General features: G+C 37.3%; 1 pseudogene; it reads right to left on the reverse strand.

Annotated features, from left to right (window-relative positions):
* Window positions 1-15773: 15773 nt before the first annotated feature.
* LOC102981355 (AP-3 complex subunit sigma-1-like) lies at window positions 15774-16406 on the reverse strand (annotated as a pseudogene).
* Between the last annotated feature and the right edge of the window lie 824 nt (window positions 16407-17230).

The raw sequence follows: 17230 nt of genomic DNA on the forward strand, positions 1-17230 counted from the left end.
TTGGGTCTTCGTTGCTGCACACGGGCTTTCTCTAGTTGCAGCGAGCGGGGGCTACTCTTCCTTGCGGTGCGCGGGCTTCTCGTTGCGGTGGCTTCTCTTGTTGCGGAGCACAGGCTCTAGGCGTGCGGGCTTCAGTAGTTGTGGCACGCAGGCTCAGTAGTCGTGACTCACGGGCTCTAGAGCGCGGGCTCAGTAGCTGTGGTGCACAGGTTTAGTTGTGCCACAGCATATGGGATCTTCCCGACCAGGGCTCGAACCCGTGTCCCCTGCATTGGCAGGAGAATTCTTAACCACTGCACCACCAGGGAAGTCCTGGACGGTAGTTTTGAAGTCAAAAGTAGTGACCCTAGATTCAGAGGCCTAGAGGGGATTTGATAGGCTTTTTAGACATCTTCTTTTTAAAAAACTAATCAAGAGGTATCTATAGACCCAAAAGTCTGAAAGAAATTCCAGTATATATTAGAAGATGGGTCAGTGTTTCCAAGGATGTTGATACTTAAAGAAGAGCCCGCAGATTTTAAAAAGGGAATGCCAATGTTGAATGTTTAAGACATTGATTTTTTAAAATTTATTTATTTATATTTGGCTGCGTTGGGTCTTTTGGCTGAGCACAGGCTTTCTCTAGTTGCGGAGAGCAGGGGCTACTCTTCGTTGCAGTGCAAGAGCTTCTCGTTGCAGTGGCTTCTCTTGTTGCGGAGCATGGGCTCTAGGCCGCGTGGGCTTCAGTAGTTGTGGCTCGCAGGTTCTAGAGCACAGGCTGAGAAGTTGTGGCGCACAGGCTTAGTTGCTCCGCGGCATGTGGGATCTTCCCGGACCAGGGATCGAACCTATGTCCCCTGCATTGGCAGGCGGATTTTTAGCCACTGTGCCACCAGGGAAGTCCCGGGACATTGCTTGTTTAATGCTGTATATACATGCCAACTTGAGTAATGAGATTTTGTACCTGGAATGTAAAAATTATGTAGCTTGTTTTTGAATTTTCATCATCCTATGGTAGAGAGTACTTTTTAGATGGAAAAAAAAAAAAGACAAGGGAGTTTTACTTAGAAGTATGTTCTGAATGACATGTATGTGTCACTAAGAACCGAATTGATGAATGTTGTGGCAAAACCCCAGGGAATTAGGAGTTCACGACTTAATTAGAAGTTCCACATGTAGAAGGAAGTATCTAAATAGGCTTACTTAAGAAGGTCTATCATCTGACTACAGGACTGACTAACCCCTTTATTCATCTTTTTAAATGCTCTTGCAACTGTGAGAGTTAGCATCATCAGTATAATTTTTTAATTCTAGAAAGATATTTTTACAAGAACTTGCCCCATCTCATGGATTGCTAGTTTTCTGAACTTTTAGATACTGTATTATATTCATAAAAATAACAGAAATGAAAAGAGGTTTATATATATATATCTACAAGTATCCTTCTTACAGGAGAATTGATGTATTGAGTCGTTCATGAATCCATTATTGGACTAAGCATTTACTGAGTACCTGCTACATGCCAACCTTTCTTTTTTTTTTTTTTTAATTGAAGTATAGTTGATTTACAATGTTGTTTTAGTTTCTGGTGTACAACAAAGTGATTCAGTTTTATATATATATTTTTATATATATGTATGTTTTTTCCATTATTTATTATAGGATATTTAATGTAGGTCCCTGTGCTATACAGTAGGACCTTGTTGTTTATCTATTTTATATATAGTAGTGTGTATCTCCTAATCCCATACTCCTAATTTATCCCTCCCACACCCCCTTTCCCCTTTGGTAACGATTAATTTATTTTCTATGTCTGTGAGTCTGTTTCTGTTTCATAAATAAGTTCATTTGTGTCATATTTTAGATTCCACATATAAGTGACATTATATGGTATTTGTCTTTCTCTGTATGACTTCCTTCACTTATTATGATAATCTCTAAGTCCATCCATGTTGCCGCAAATAGCGTTATTTCATTCTTTTTTATGGTTGAGTAGTATATACCACATCTTCGTTATCTGTTCATCTGTGGATGGACATTTAGGTTGCTTCCATGTCTTGGCTATTGCAATAGTGCTGCAATGAACATTGGGGTGCATGTACATTTTCGAATTATGGTTTTCTCCAAATATACGCCCAGGTGTGGGATTGTTGGATCTTATGGCATCTCTATTTTTAGTTTTTAAAGGAACCTCTATATTGCTTTCCATAATGGCTGCACCAATTTACATTCCTACTAACAGTGTAGGAGGGTTCCCTTTTCTCCACACCCTCTCCAGCATTTGTTATTTGTAGACTTTTTAATGATGGCCATTCTGACCAGTGTGAGGTGGGGCATGCCCACCTCTTGATCAACTGAAATGGAGTATAAAAGAAATGACCATCTACTCCAGGAGCTTATAATTTAACAAGTGTGTCAAGATTTATATGTATGAAATAATTAAGTAATAAACTCATGGTGATAAATGACTTTTGTGTTAAAAACAATGGTTCTGGAAATAAATTCTTTGGACTGTTAGAGACTGGGATAAATAAAAGGAGGGCCAGGGCAGTTTCATAGAGGAGTGAGACAGATCAGAGACAAGTCTGATCTTACAGTTGGGTGAGATTTGTTTAGGTGAGTTCTAACAGCAAGAATAAAGATGTAAACATAAGAAGCAGTAAAGAGAGTACAGCAGTATCTTAAGGAAACTAAATTACTGAGAGGCTTAGGGCTAAAGGAAGTATGTTGTGTGCCATATTTATACTTGAAAACATCTGCTTGCTTCACAGACAACAATGTTGCAAATGGAGACTATGACTAGCATAAGTAAGATGAGGGTAAGCATGCCTGTCAGGGTCCCGGGGCCTCTAGCTTCTTTGGCATCTTTTGCCAGCTCAGTAGGTATCCCAATTAGCTGAGAGAGAAGCATTTCTAGGACACAGAACTTTTCCTATGAAGACTTAGAGTTAGTTCTAGTTGAGAAGTACCAGTTTGTGTGATCCCCATCGTATTAATGAAAATAACAAAACACTGTTCATGAACATACATTGCCCATGTCTTCACTGAGCTGTTGCTGCATGGAATGGGAGAAACTCTTTATTGTACTTGAATGGGGAATAAGTGCATAGGTACTAGTATTATTTCATTCTGTAGAGAGCACAGTCAAGAGATTCCTTATGCCAAGCGATTTCAGCTTTTTCGACTGTGGTCCTCAGTAAGAAATACATTTTAAATCACAATCCAATACACACGTTCATAACTATGTCTATATTGATATACGTTAAACATACAAATTATTTTAAGACATTAGATACTTTATGTTCATCTGGATAAGAGTAGACTGTGTTTACTGTTTACTGTAGTTGTGCTGTGAGAGGCTATAAATTTCCTTTAGTGTCTTGCTTTTGTCTCCCCTTTAGTCTTTGGGTTTTCACAGAAACTTCTTTTTTTTTTTTTTTAAAGATTTATTTATTTTATTTATTTTTGGCTGCGTTGGGTCTTAGTTGTGGCACTCGGGATCTTCCATGAGGCATTTGGGCTCTTTCGTTGTGGTGCGCAGTCTTCTCTCTAGTTATGGCGTGCAGGTTTTCTCTTCTCTAGTTGTGGCACGCAGGCTCCAGAGCATGTGGGCTCTGTAGTTTGCAGCATGCAGGCTCCAGTTAAGGCGCTTGCGAGCTGAGTAGTTATGGCACGTGGGCTTAGTTGCCCCGCAGCATGTGGGATCTTAGTTCCCTGACCAGGGATGGTACCCGCATCCCCTGCATTGTAAGGCAGATTCTTTACCACTGGACCACCAGGAAAGTCCCGAGACTTCTTAAATAGGATTTGCGCCTTATAGTTCTTTTAGCTGTAATCTCCTGATATTATACAGGAATCCTATGGATGTTGTGGTAAGATGCAGGGGATGGAAAGTATTCTATAGTCCTATGATTAGGTCTCAGTCTTTTAGTGAGCCTGGATTGGGTGTTGCCCTTCCTCCAGATCAGTTAGGCTTTTGTGAACCCCCAGTTAGGCTCTGGTCAAATAGTTTCCCTTAAGCGTAGACCTTGTTAAGAAGAACAGAAAGTTCTGGGTATATTTCAAAATGGTTACTTTCCCCCTTTTCCTACTGAAAGCACTAGGGGATTTGTCTCCCATCTGCACAGTGAGAACATGATAGAACTCCTAGAGGTAAAGCTCAGAAAAGCCTGAGAATCCCTTTAAAATTGGGCCCCATGGAGTTTTTAACTCTCAAGTTTGGGGAGTTTTAATTTTCAAACATTGAGGCACTTAGCAATTCATCAATTACAGTTTAAAGAATTCCTACCAATCCTGGCTCCTGCTGCTGGCTTCTGCTCCTGGGCTTCTGTTCCTGGTAAACTGTGATTCTCTGTATCTTCCTGTCTGTCTCTCAAGTTTGGGGAGTAACAATTTATCCTTTGGCCTCAGATCTCTGATATATCTAAGAATTGAAGACTTTCAGTTTGTTCTGCTTTTTTCTTGTGAGGATTGGAGTGGCAACTTCTAAGCTCTTTCAATACTTCATTATATACAATGAATACTATTTTTTCTGTTCTATTTAATTGTATCTCATTTTAAAAATTGCTTGTTACAACCCACTAAACTGGGTTACTTTTATGGTTATACAAGTTTTAAAGGAAACACAATTGAATTCTTCTATAACCTGAAAGTGGGAAAACTATGACTCCAGAAGCAATAAAAATGATGAAGTTGATCAGATAAAAATCTAAAACGTGATAATAAAAACAGCCAGATTTTAAAAAATGATTAACTGGGAAAAAGTATATGTTACAGACAAAAGACTAATGTCTCTAATATATATAAAAGCTTCTAAAACTAAAGGAAGAAGACAACCCTGTAGTAAAATGGGCTAGAAATATGAGCAGAGCTCTTAGGAAAAAGAAATGTACATGGATCTTAAACATAAAAAAAGGTTTCAACCACGTTCATAACAATAAAAGTATAATTTAGAACTTCACTGAGTTGCTATTTCTTCCTTTTCAGTTTGGGAAAAATCCAAAAGTTTGACAGCATACTCTGCTGATGAGGCTGTGAAGATATAGGCACCCTAATACATTGTTATAGCAATACAAGATGTTGTAACTCCTATAGAGAGAGGAATTGGTCAATATATATGAAAATTATACAAATGCTTGCCCTTTGACCTAGCCATCCATTTCTAGGAATTGACCACAAAGATACATTGGGAAAAGTACAAAAAGGTAGGTTTACAAGGAATTCATTGAAGTACTATTTGTAATAACAAAAACTGGAAACAACCCAAATGTCTATTAATAGGGGATGGGTTAAATAAAACCATGCTATATCGATACAATGGCATACTTTGCAGCTGTAAGAAGGAATGAGTAATAGCTATAAATACAACTATAGCATGATCTCTGTGATATACTCTATGATATGAAGTTTAAAAAGGAGTGTTTATAGTATACTGCCATTTATCTATAAAAGTGGGAAATAACATTTCCTTATATTAAAAATAAAGGAAAAAACAACAAATGCTGGACAGGATATAAAGCAACAGGAACTCATTCATTGCTGGTGGGAATGTAAAATGGTACAGCCATGTTGGAAGACAGTTTGGTAGTTTCTTACAAAACTAAACATACTCTTACTGTATGATCCAGCAATCACACTTCTTGGTATTTACTCAAATAAGTTGAAAACTTATGTCCACACAAAAACCTGTGCACAAATATTTATAGCAGCTTTATTCATGATTGGCAAAACTTGGAAGCAACCAAGATGTCTTTCAGCAGGTGTAATGATTTGAATGCGTCTTCCTTCAATTAATTTATATGTTGAAGCCTAACAACCAAGTTGATGGTATTAGGAGGCAGAGCCTTTGGGGAGTGATTAGGTCGTGGGGGCAGAGCCATCGTGAATGGGATCAGTGCCCTTACAAAAGAGGCCTGAGAAAAATCCCTTGCTCCTTCTAACATGTGAGGTTACATTGGGAAGTCAGCAGTCTGCAACCCAGAAGAGGGTCTTCACCAGAACCCAACCATGCTGGTACCCAATCTTGGACTTCCAGCCTCCAGAACGATGAGAAATAAATTTCTCTTATTTATAAGACACCCAGTCTGTGGTATTTTGTTATAGCATTTCTAATGGACTATGAAATGTAGGTAGATGGATAAATAATCTGTGATGCATCCGGACAATGGAATTTTATTCAGTATTAGAAAGAAATGAGCTATCAAGCCATGATAAGTCATGGAAGAAACTTAAATGCATATTACTAAGTGAAAGGAGCTAATCTGAAAAGACTACACACTGTATGATTCCAACTATATGACATCCTGAAAAAAGAAAAACTATGGAGATAATAAAAGGATCAGTGGTTGTCAGCCGTTAGAGAGGAGGGAAGGATGAGTAGGTGGAGCACACAGGATTTTTAGGGCAGTGAAACCCTTTGAATAATACTATAATTGGGGATATATGTCATTATATATTTTTCAAAACCCATAGAATATACCAATAGTGAACCCTAATGTAAACTATGGACTTTGGCCGACAGTGATATGTCCATGTGTCCATGTAGGTTCACTGATTGTAATAAATGTACCATCTGGTGCAGGATTTTGATAGTGGGGGTGGCTGTGTGTATGTGGGGGTAGGGGGTATGTAGAGAATCTCTGTACCTTCTGCTCAATTTTGCTGTGAACCTAAAACATCTCTAAAATATAAAGTCTATTTATTTATTTTTTAATAAAGAAAACAAACCATACAAATGGTTGCCAACAAGAGAAAAAAGAGAATAGGCTGCAGGACACAGAAATAGAAGTTGAATTAAAAAAAAATTTCTTGTTATATAGAGTTGACTTTGGAATTATGTAAGTATTTTACATAATTATAAGAAAAAATAAAGTTGGAGTGGGACTCAATTTCTAAAAGTAAAAAGTGAAGTGAAAGAAACAAATGAACCTAACTTATATCCACTTTAATTCTATAAACATAGAGGAGCAATTCTAACTGATTTAAAACACAGTAATTTGACTTTATATCCCTAGTGTAGGATAACCTAAGGATAAAGAAACTGCAAATAAAAAAATTTTGCTTTGTTTTTAGTAATCATTATACTTGTGGTAGTGTTTATGTTAATATTCTGAGACTACGTGTAGTACAGAAAAGCAAATGAGTAAGTTGAATTCACTGAGAACTGAGATTTTTTTGGCATAGGAGAAGACACACGTATAAACTACATGAGGTTAAGGAAAATTTCTCTAGTCTAGTACCTAAATTGGAAGTATTAATATAGACTCATCTTATCTTTTAAAAAAATGCACGCTTTCTAATTGTGTCTACTAAAATGTTCTAAAAATAATGAACCTAGTATCAATGAGCACTCTTAAAACACAGATTGTGTTCTCTAAATACCATTTCCCACTAAAAAGAATTAGTGATTCTTAGACAGATGGCTGATTCCAGTGCCGTAACAGGAAGTGTACTGAGGATCTTTTAACATTTTGTTAACCAGAAAGCAAGAAAATTATCAAAAACTACTGGGGTCTTGTCAAAAAGATAAGTGCAATGGATTGATACAAATCCAATATATTTAAATTTATAAGTTCAAAATGATACTTTTAAAAAACTTTATTTATTGTCAATATCTTTTAAATGGACTATACATCAGGGAAAGCAAATAATTGATGTCAAGAAGTTTTACTTTATGGAAGTATACCAGATAATAAACAATAAAAGAATGGTGGAATTATAATATCACTATTTACATTCCCTAATAATTTAATAGATCTAGGCAGTTAATCACAGTGGCTGCTAACATCACTGAAAGTGAGACAAACAGACATTATGTAATTCCTGGGGAAGTACAGAACATCACCCAAGAAGAATTCTTGCTAAAAAATCAAGCCCAAATCTGTCAACACCTCTAAATCTAACTACCAATTTATAGGAAATAAGGGGGATGGATGAACACATTAAATGACACCATAAGAATACAAGCAGAGGGCTTCACTGGTGGCGCAGTGGTTGAGGGTCCGCCTGCCGATGCAGGGGATGCGGGTTCGTGCCCTGGTCCGGGAGGATCCCACATGCCGCGGAGCGGCTGGGCCCGTGGACCATGGCCGCTGAGCCGGGGCGTCCGCTCCGCAACGGGAGAGGCCACGGCAGTGAGAGGCCCGCGTACCGCAAAAAACAAACAAACAAACAAAAAAGAATACAAGCAGAATGCGGGGAGTAGCGACTCCACAGAAAAAACCAACTACTGGCTTTCTTCAATAACCATACCAAAGAGAAGGAGAGAGAGAGAGAGAGAAGGAAATAGGGAGGGAGAGAGATAGGGAAAAAGAAAAATTGCAAGTAATAAAAGAGATGGAAAAGAAACCTATATATAAAAAGAAAATAAAAAGATATAACAACTAGTTACAATGTATAGACATCATCTGGATCTTAATTCAAATAATAAACCATTTAAAAAAACACTCCAAGAGATAACTGGAAATATTTCAACATTATCTGGATATTTATGATATTAAAAAAATCATTTGCTGAGGTAATGATATTGTGGTTATAGTTGAAAAAATAAGTATACGTACATATACAAATACATACACTCAGAAATATTCACAGATTAAATTATACGGTATCCGGAATTTGCCTAAGTATTTTAGAGGTGGGGTGGTAAAGAGTATGGGTATAGAGAGGAAGCAATACTGGCTGTGAGTTGATAACTGCTGAATTGTTGAACTGGGTGATGCATGCTCTCCCATTTATACTCATAGGATTTTAATTTATGAAGGCGAATCATTGCCAACACAGAGCTAATGCCATTGAAAGAAGATTTTTATTACTTACATTTTCTAAGAGGAGGGGCACACCGTGCTACACAAGAGAAGCATCAGGTGGTCAGAAGACAGAAGACAGGAACAAGGGGAAGAGCCTGTAGCGGGGTTTCCATGAGGAAGGCAAGGGAGGGTAGGGTAAACAGCTTGGGATTGGCCAGTTTGAATAATTCTGGCAGGTTTTGGACTATAGGGATGGTCTCTAGTTACTTGATAGCTGGCCCTGGGATGATTTAGGGCAGGAGAAATACTGGCTTCATATGTGAGAGTTAGATAAGGAGGTGGTTGGCTTGTGTATGAGAAGGGGCTCCCAAGTAAATTATTTACTATCTTTAGGAATTAGCTAGCTCTGGAAGGGGCAGTCTATCCCCAGGTCTGTAAGGCCCCCAAATGCCAGCATATCAATACAGAAAAGAAAATATAGTTAAAGTAATTGGCCCCATGGTGAACAGATGCCAATAGACAAATACAGAATCCAAGAAAATACATACATGGGGTACATTACACTGCTTTCTCTTTAATTATATATATTTAAAATTTTTCTTAAAAAATTTGACTTAAAAAAAAATAAAACTAGAAAGGGGACTTCCCCGGCGGTCCAGTAGTTAAGACTCTGCACTTCCACTGCAGGGGGAATGGGTTTGATCCCTGGTCGGAGAACTAAGATCCCACATGCCATGCAGTGCAGCCAAAAAATATAAATTAATTAATTTTTAAAAAAAGAACTAGAACATTAGATAGTGTAAATAGGTTATTTTTTCCAAAGAGAGCTACAACAATATCACCCATTTCACATGTTCTTTAGCAATGTGGCCTTGCTACTTTCCTATCGGGAGGTAGAGTCTATTTCCTCTATCATTGAATTTGGACTAGCCTTGGTACCTATTACGACCAATGGGAGATGTAATGCTTTGACTTCTGAGCCTGGGCCTCAAAAGTTATACATCTTCTATCTTTGCTTCTTATAATCCACCTTCTGGGAATTCAGCCATTATGCTATGAGGAAGCCCAAGCAGCCACATGGAGAGACCTATGTGGAGAAATACCAAGGTCCCTGACTACAACCTCAGCTGAGTCCCCAGTCAGGAGCCAGAAATAACTTGCTAGACATGTGAGTGAGACCATATTAGACCTTTAGTCGTTTCAGCACCCGCACTGACAACATGACCCTGACTAAGAAGAAAAACTATTTAGCCAGTCACTGCTCGAATTCCTGATGCATAGAATCATGAACAAATAAACCATTTTTGTTTTAAGCAATTAAATTTGAGGTACTGTGTTACATAGTGATGAATAACTGATTTAAAAATATAAGAACATCTTGCAGAGATCATTACTTCCTTATGAGAAGAAAATAAAGAACTATAATATGGATGTGATCTTTAAACAAATGAATAAAAATAAAGACGAATTTAATTTAAACACCAAAAAAAATTGATTTCATGATCCATGAAATTTAAAAAAAACACTGCCTGAAGTAATGCAAGGCAGATGGTCAATAAGTGGTTCAGAGCTGGAAATATCTTTACATTTTTAGAACAGTGAGGTCTACTTAGCTGGAATAAATAACAAAATTAGAAAAGTAGCAAGGAACTAGATGGCGGAAGGTCAATAGAGGCATTAACCTTAAATGTCTCTGTTAATAGGGCAGACTTTATTCAAGAGGCAACGGGAAGTTGGCTGAAGATTCTGAGCAAGACAGTGACATGATTTAATCAGTATTTTAACAAAAGTATTGAATAGTTGTTTTAGAATGGATTGGTTTAAGAAAAAACTTGACACAGCAGAGCCAGTTAGGATGATTTCCAGATATGAGGTTATGAGAATTTAGACTACGGAGACATTAAGTACATACAAATTCAAGAAACAATCTAATAAATAATTAAGAGATGACTGAAAGGATAAAGGGAATGAAGAAGGAAAATCCAGAGATGATGCTGAGATTTTGAGTTGGGATGAATGAGAAAACTGTGGTGACACTGATAGAAAAAAATTGAAAAGAGATATTGGATTGAAAGATGATGAAAATGTGGTTCTAGACCTACTGAGTTAGTAGACTATCCAAGTAGAAATACTCCATGCCCAGTTTCTGGCACAAAACTGAATTAAGGTGAGACATTATCAATCACAGTATTAATCAGTATTTCCCAAAATGGGTTTCTCAAATGCCCCATTCAAAGAGTTTGAGACCAAATAAATTGGGAAAATGTTTGCTCCTTCTTGGATATCCATAGTGCACATTAGGGTAATGAACACTCAAAATGATCCTTCTGTAAGGAAACCTATATAATTTTGCTAAAGCAAAGCATTCCAAACTATGGTCAACCTTTGACATACTTTATATCATGACATACTTGGAAAATGCAAGAGGAGACTCATCAAGAATAAACCTATTAGTCTAAAGTCAGAACACAGAGTCAGTCAAAAATGGAAAAGAAGATTGAGAGCGATGGTCAAGGGGTTAAGAACTGAACTATGACAGAGGAGATTCTGGAGAAGGGACTGTCTGACAAATGGACGATGATTGTGGAAGTTCAGTGCCAGAGAAGATCACAGAAGCCAACCTTTAAGTGGGTTTCAGAAGGACAAGATGGTCGTGTGCTGCAGAAATGTTAAGAAGGCCAAAGCCAAAAAAAGAGGATTAGAAAAGGTAATTGGATTTAGTAAGAGGTCAGTTGTCACCCTTGAAAGAGTTTTGATGGAATGGTTTGAAGGAAAATATATAATAGAGGCCAAAGAAGAAGTATGTTGTGAGGGAAATGAATATGAATAATAGATAATGATTGAAAGGAGAAGAGTAACTCCATGAGTTGTCTCTGTCAGTTGAAAAATTACCAATAGTAAGCAATCTCTGCCCATGCAAAGACTGATGAGAATATGCCAATGAGGCAGTCCAGGAATGATGCTGTAGAGTGGGAGTAATTTATCTGGGGAGTAAGGAACATTTTTAAGGTAATGCCAAAAGAGAGCTAACTAGATGAAATGAAAGAGAAGAACTACTAAGCGTCAAGATTGTTGGGTAAAGGAGGCAGATAACAAGGGAGAAGGCTGTACTCAGAAAAAGAAAGCCAAATGCATGCCCCCTTGGAAGAGGAGCAATGCCAGGCTACGTTAAGGACAATAAAATCTGGGAGACTGAGAAAGTCATTTAGGTAAATGTTGAATATAAAATGGAAAGGAATATAAATGTATATTCTTTAATAAAACATATTCTTTAGTACATATAAAAGGAAAAGTTTGGAAAGGATGGTATGATCTGTCCCCTTATTATTTACTTATTAGTTTATTTCAATTGCTTATTAAAGATAAGTCCTTCCCATTAAACTCTAAGTTCTGTAAGGCAGACCTTGGTCTGTCTTATTTGTTTTTGTGCCACTTATGTCTAATAGTGCCTGGCACATAGTAGGTGATTGGTAGATATTGGTTCAGAATTTATAAGGTGTGCCTTGGTCCAGGAGACAGAGTGGAAGTGTGGGGTACAAATGATAGCAATCAATATTTGATTATAGCAGAAGAGGAAGTCTAGGTCTGTGAGTTGGGAAACTTGCCTAATTAATAAACATTTTTGAGTTGTAAAGCTGGGTATTACCTCTCAGATCATCTGATCTTGATTCCTGTTTCTAAGGAAGGCTCATTTAATTTCCCAGCCTTAAGAAGCAAACTCAACCAAGAAAGACTCATAACACCAAAAAAAAAAAAAAAAAAGCCTATATTTTTATTTCACTCATAACACCAAAAAAAAAAAAAAAAAAAGCCTATATTTTATTTCATCATCTGGGTTTTTACCGTTACCCAAATACAGAGAATATGAATATATTTTTCCCCCTTCACAGGTCATTTCCATTTCCTACTAGTTGCTGCATCATCAGTCTTTTCAAGTCATTATTCCAATAGTATGTGATCTCTCACCCTCCACTCCCAATGTCAGCTCCAGATACACCCAAAAATACAAGGCCACTGTGAGAATTTTAAGCTTTTTTTTTTTTTGAGAATTTTAAGCTTTAAAACACCTGATGAACATGAAATGTGGTAGAGAGCAGAGGCATTTATGTAACACTTTTCAGTTGTGCCAATAGGTCTTACTGTTTCTGACTTAAGAGGTTGACTCTTTTAAGACCAACAAATCATGTAGGAAAAAGCATCAACTTTGGGTCAATGATCCAGACTTAGTTTTGAATCCCCAAACCACTGACTTGCTTGCTAGTGACTCTAGTTAAATTATTCAACTATATGCAGTGGAGATGATAATAACTTATAGTTTCGGGTTGTTTTGAAAGATGCAGATAACATCTATAATGTACCTGGTACAAAGCAGACACTCAGTAAAGAGAAGCTACAAATATTTTAATCCAAATTCTCTGTTTAGATAGCCAAAATACCACAATTAGGGCCACAGTAAAACACCATAAGTCTCTGGCCATGGCAAATGAAAAAGTACAAATGACGATGAGTCTAAATACAGAAAACTATTTGAAAATCTGTTTACGAAACATTAGATCTCACATCCCTTACTCCACTGTAAACTGCATGACAACTGCAGTCTTCATCTTTAGTAGAGGACTGAAGGTATTTCTCTGGAAAGGGTAAAACAGAAGGTCTCTGGAGCAGGGGATACCAGAGATACTGTTATCCCTAATATCACACTAAAAATATGGAGATTAAATCAATGTTTACATACCGAATGTAGAGCTATCCTTCCTTCTTCCCTCATTCAGATCCCAGAACTCTGACAGACAGGTCTCTACCCTGCAGGCAAGGGATTGGAAGTTTTCTTTGGGCAAAGTGACCAGCCCAAAAGAAGAGACTAAAGACACTGAACATCAGAAATTTAGTGAAAAGGCTAGACCACCAGTAGTGAGGCCCACAGTTGACAAGCACCATCCAAACACTCACACTTGGTCTGGTTTTCAATGCCCCCTTTTTTAAAAAAACAAAGCAACTAAGAATTACCAGACAAACAAACAGCATAGAAGAAAAGTTCTCCTTAAAAAATCACCATAAGATGATGAATATTATAACCATGAGGCAAGGTCAGTATGCTATTAAAAAAGGGGGGGGGTGGGCTTCCCTGGTGGCGCAGTGGTTAAGAATCCACCTGCCAATGCAGGGGACACAGGTTCGAGCCCTGGTCCGGGAAGATCCCACATGCCATGGAGCAACTAAGCCCGTGCGCCACAACTACTGAGCCTGTGCTTTAGAGCCTGCGAGCCGCAACCACTGAAGCCCATACACTTAGAGCCTGTGCTCCACAACAAGAGAAGCCACTGCAATGGGAAGCCCATGCACCGCAACGAACAGCCCCCACTCACCGCAACTAGAGAAAGCCCGCGTGCGGCAACGAAGACCCAACACAGCCAAAAATAAAAATAAAATAAATTTATGAAAAAAAAAAAGGTGGGGGGACATTCATAATTTTTCTTAAAGAGCTTTTAGAATTTAAAAAAGATGCTAGCAGAAATAAAAAAAACTCAATAGAAAGGCTGGAAAGTAAAAAATACAGAAACTTTTCAGATAATAGAGTAAAAAGACAGAAAATAGGAGAGAAAAGATAAGTAATTTAAGAAGTCTAATACCCAAATAAAAAATTTTCCAAAGAGAGAAAATGGAAAATACAGTAGAAGAAATCAACAAAGGATAATCCAAAATAATTTCCCAGAACTGAAGGATATGAATTTACAGATGCAGAGGGCCTGCTGGATGTACAATGCCTTAGCACACTGGAAAAAAATAGCTCCATACTAATGTCTATTATCATGCATTTTCTGAACACTGGGAGCAGGAGAAAATTCCACTCATTTTCAAAGAGAAGTTACCTAGAAGAGTCAGGTATCAGAATGGCTTTGGACTTCTCAACAGCAGCCCTGGAATCTAGAAAACACTGAAGCAATGACTTTAAAATACTAAGATTGCTAATCTAAGTATTTAGACAAACTAGTAGTTTGACATACTAGTAGTATGACAAACTACTAATCAACTGTGAGGGAAACTAAGGATATTTCAGACATCTAAACTCTCCAAAATTGATCTTCTATGAACCCTTCAGTAAACTGTTCGAGGTTGCATCTCACTAAATGAGAGCATAAACCAAGAAAGAAAAGATATAGGATATTGGGAAAGAAAAGATACAGGCTATAGAAAAGATATAGGATATTGGAAAAAGTCAAACTAATCTAGGAAAGATTTCTTTAAGAAAGATGAAATTGTTAGAATACTTAATATGTCTGGATGTATTTAGAGGGATATAAACAACTAAAAGTGATTGAAATTGAATTATATATTTGAGTATACATATATATTAACCAAAGGATTATGTATATAAAATCACTAATCAAAGAAAAAAAAGACAATGAACTCTAATGAAAGGAAAGTAAAATTAATCCTATATATTATGTGGCTCAGCAGGAAATGTTGTTTACCTAGGTATAAGAATGCAAACCTTGAATGTTAATCTAACTTAACATGATGTAACTATATTGGAGGAAGAGAGCACAGGGAGCAAATATATAGGTGGGGGAATAGAGATACAGGCAGTGGGGTGAATGGTTTTATTATTATTTTTTTCCAGTTACCTTGGAGTTTATTTAAACTAAGAGAAAAATGTCATAATGTTTTCATGCAATATATACTTCATTCTTTAAATAACAATTGTGACAAATAACAGAAAGAATTAAGGAATGCTGTTTTTGTGATCCATACAAAACACCATCACTTTGGGTTATACATAATTTAAAGAAATGTCCCAAACACTTTTCAAAATACTGTAGTAGCCAATACATAGAGGCATGCCTTAGATGGCCATAGGAATGCAGTTTAGAAAATAAAGAAAAATATCGCACTGTAACTACTCAGTTTCTTCAAAATCCCTGAGCAAGAAAAGCAACAATGAACTTCCATACCACCTTTACATAACTTCTTTACAGTACCTTGACTTAAATCCAAGAGCAAAAGTTGACTCTCCTCCTCTATTTTTGGTAAACAACTGCGTGGTAAACTTAGATAACTTTTCCCCCAGATTTTACCTGGGAGTGGCCTTTTAAATTTTTTATTTAAAAGAGGGCAGGTTTGGCACGTTTATGCTGATTTAACAAATGTTAAAATTTCTTGGGATCTCAGGAAGATTCATATTCTTTACAGCTGATACAGCACAGGCTGGAGCTCCCGCTAAGCCAGCCTCAGATTTCTCCAGTTTTTTTTTGTGCATCAATTTGTTTAACAGTCTCATTCATGTTGGTCTCCAATACCATTCCCCCCCATCACCGTTTCTGCAAGAATATTGTGAATCTTGTCTACATGGAAAATTAAATCCAGTTCACAGACGTTTTCAAAACACTTGTCTAATGTTTCCACAAATACTTGAATTAGATCTAAATGCCAAGTTCACTTTCTGAAGAATCCACACAGAAGACAAAATATAATGTTGCATAATGTCTATAAATCAGTTTGTTGTCAGATCCTCCAATTAATAATCCTCCTTCTAGGAAATTACAGCATTTTCATCTCTCTTAGATACCAAATGGAATGTCTCCCTGATGATTTGCTGTGTGTATCTTCACTGTAGGGCTGATAGAACTTGGAGAGCGGCGGCTTCCCTTGGTTGTTAAAGATGAGGATCGCCTTGATCATGGCTGAGCAGGGGCCGACCGGGTGGGAGCTGGGGGCCAGGGTGAGGGCGGGCGCGCGAGCCTCGCCTCGCCTCGGGATCTCGCTGGCGATCCTTCCCCACCGGGTGAATGGTTTTAAACAAAAACATATGTTAAATATTCATCTGGGCAGAGATGACACAAGATAAAATCTACACGATAAATCCATGTTATTTAGAACTATTCAGGTAAATTTTAAATAGCGAAAAGAAATAAAATGATTGCTTCTGGGAATTAGAAAATAGAGGAGCAGTAAGGGAGAGGGAAGTGTTGCTTCAAAGAATCACTTAACTCTTTAAGTTAACTATGTGCATGCGTATCTTATTATAAAAACTTTAAATATAAAGAAATTAAGAACGGAAAAAGAAACAGCTAGCTAGCTAGCTTAAGATTCTTCATAGTTACAATTTTGATATTGTCTATGGCCATACCACCCTGAATGTGCCCGATCTTGTCTAATAATTTTGATGTTATCCTCTTCTCTGATGAAAAGCAAGAGGAAGGCAGTTGGCTTTTACAAAGAGGTTACCATTTGAACAAATGATGTAAATGGTACTCTAAAGCGAGGTGAAGAATGAATGTATAGATGCATTGAAATTGTCTGCATCTGTGTGTGGAGAGGGAAAGCAAAAGCCCTAGGGACACTGACTGTCTAACTAAAAGTGTAATATTCCTATCAGTAGTTCCTGATGAAATATATTAAAAAGAGAGACACAAAGTGAGGTAATATTTAATAATTTGCAGGGTTCCTAGAAACATTGTTCAATATTAATTTTTAAGTCTACACTGACAGATATTTCTTTGATA

The sequence above is a fragment of the Physeter macrocephalus genome, chromosome 15 (assembly GCF_002837175.3).
Source record: "Physeter macrocephalus isolate SW-GA chromosome 15, ASM283717v5, whole genome shotgun sequence".
NCBI lineage: Eukaryota > Metazoa > Chordata > Mammalia > Artiodactyla > Physeteridae > Physeter > Physeter macrocephalus.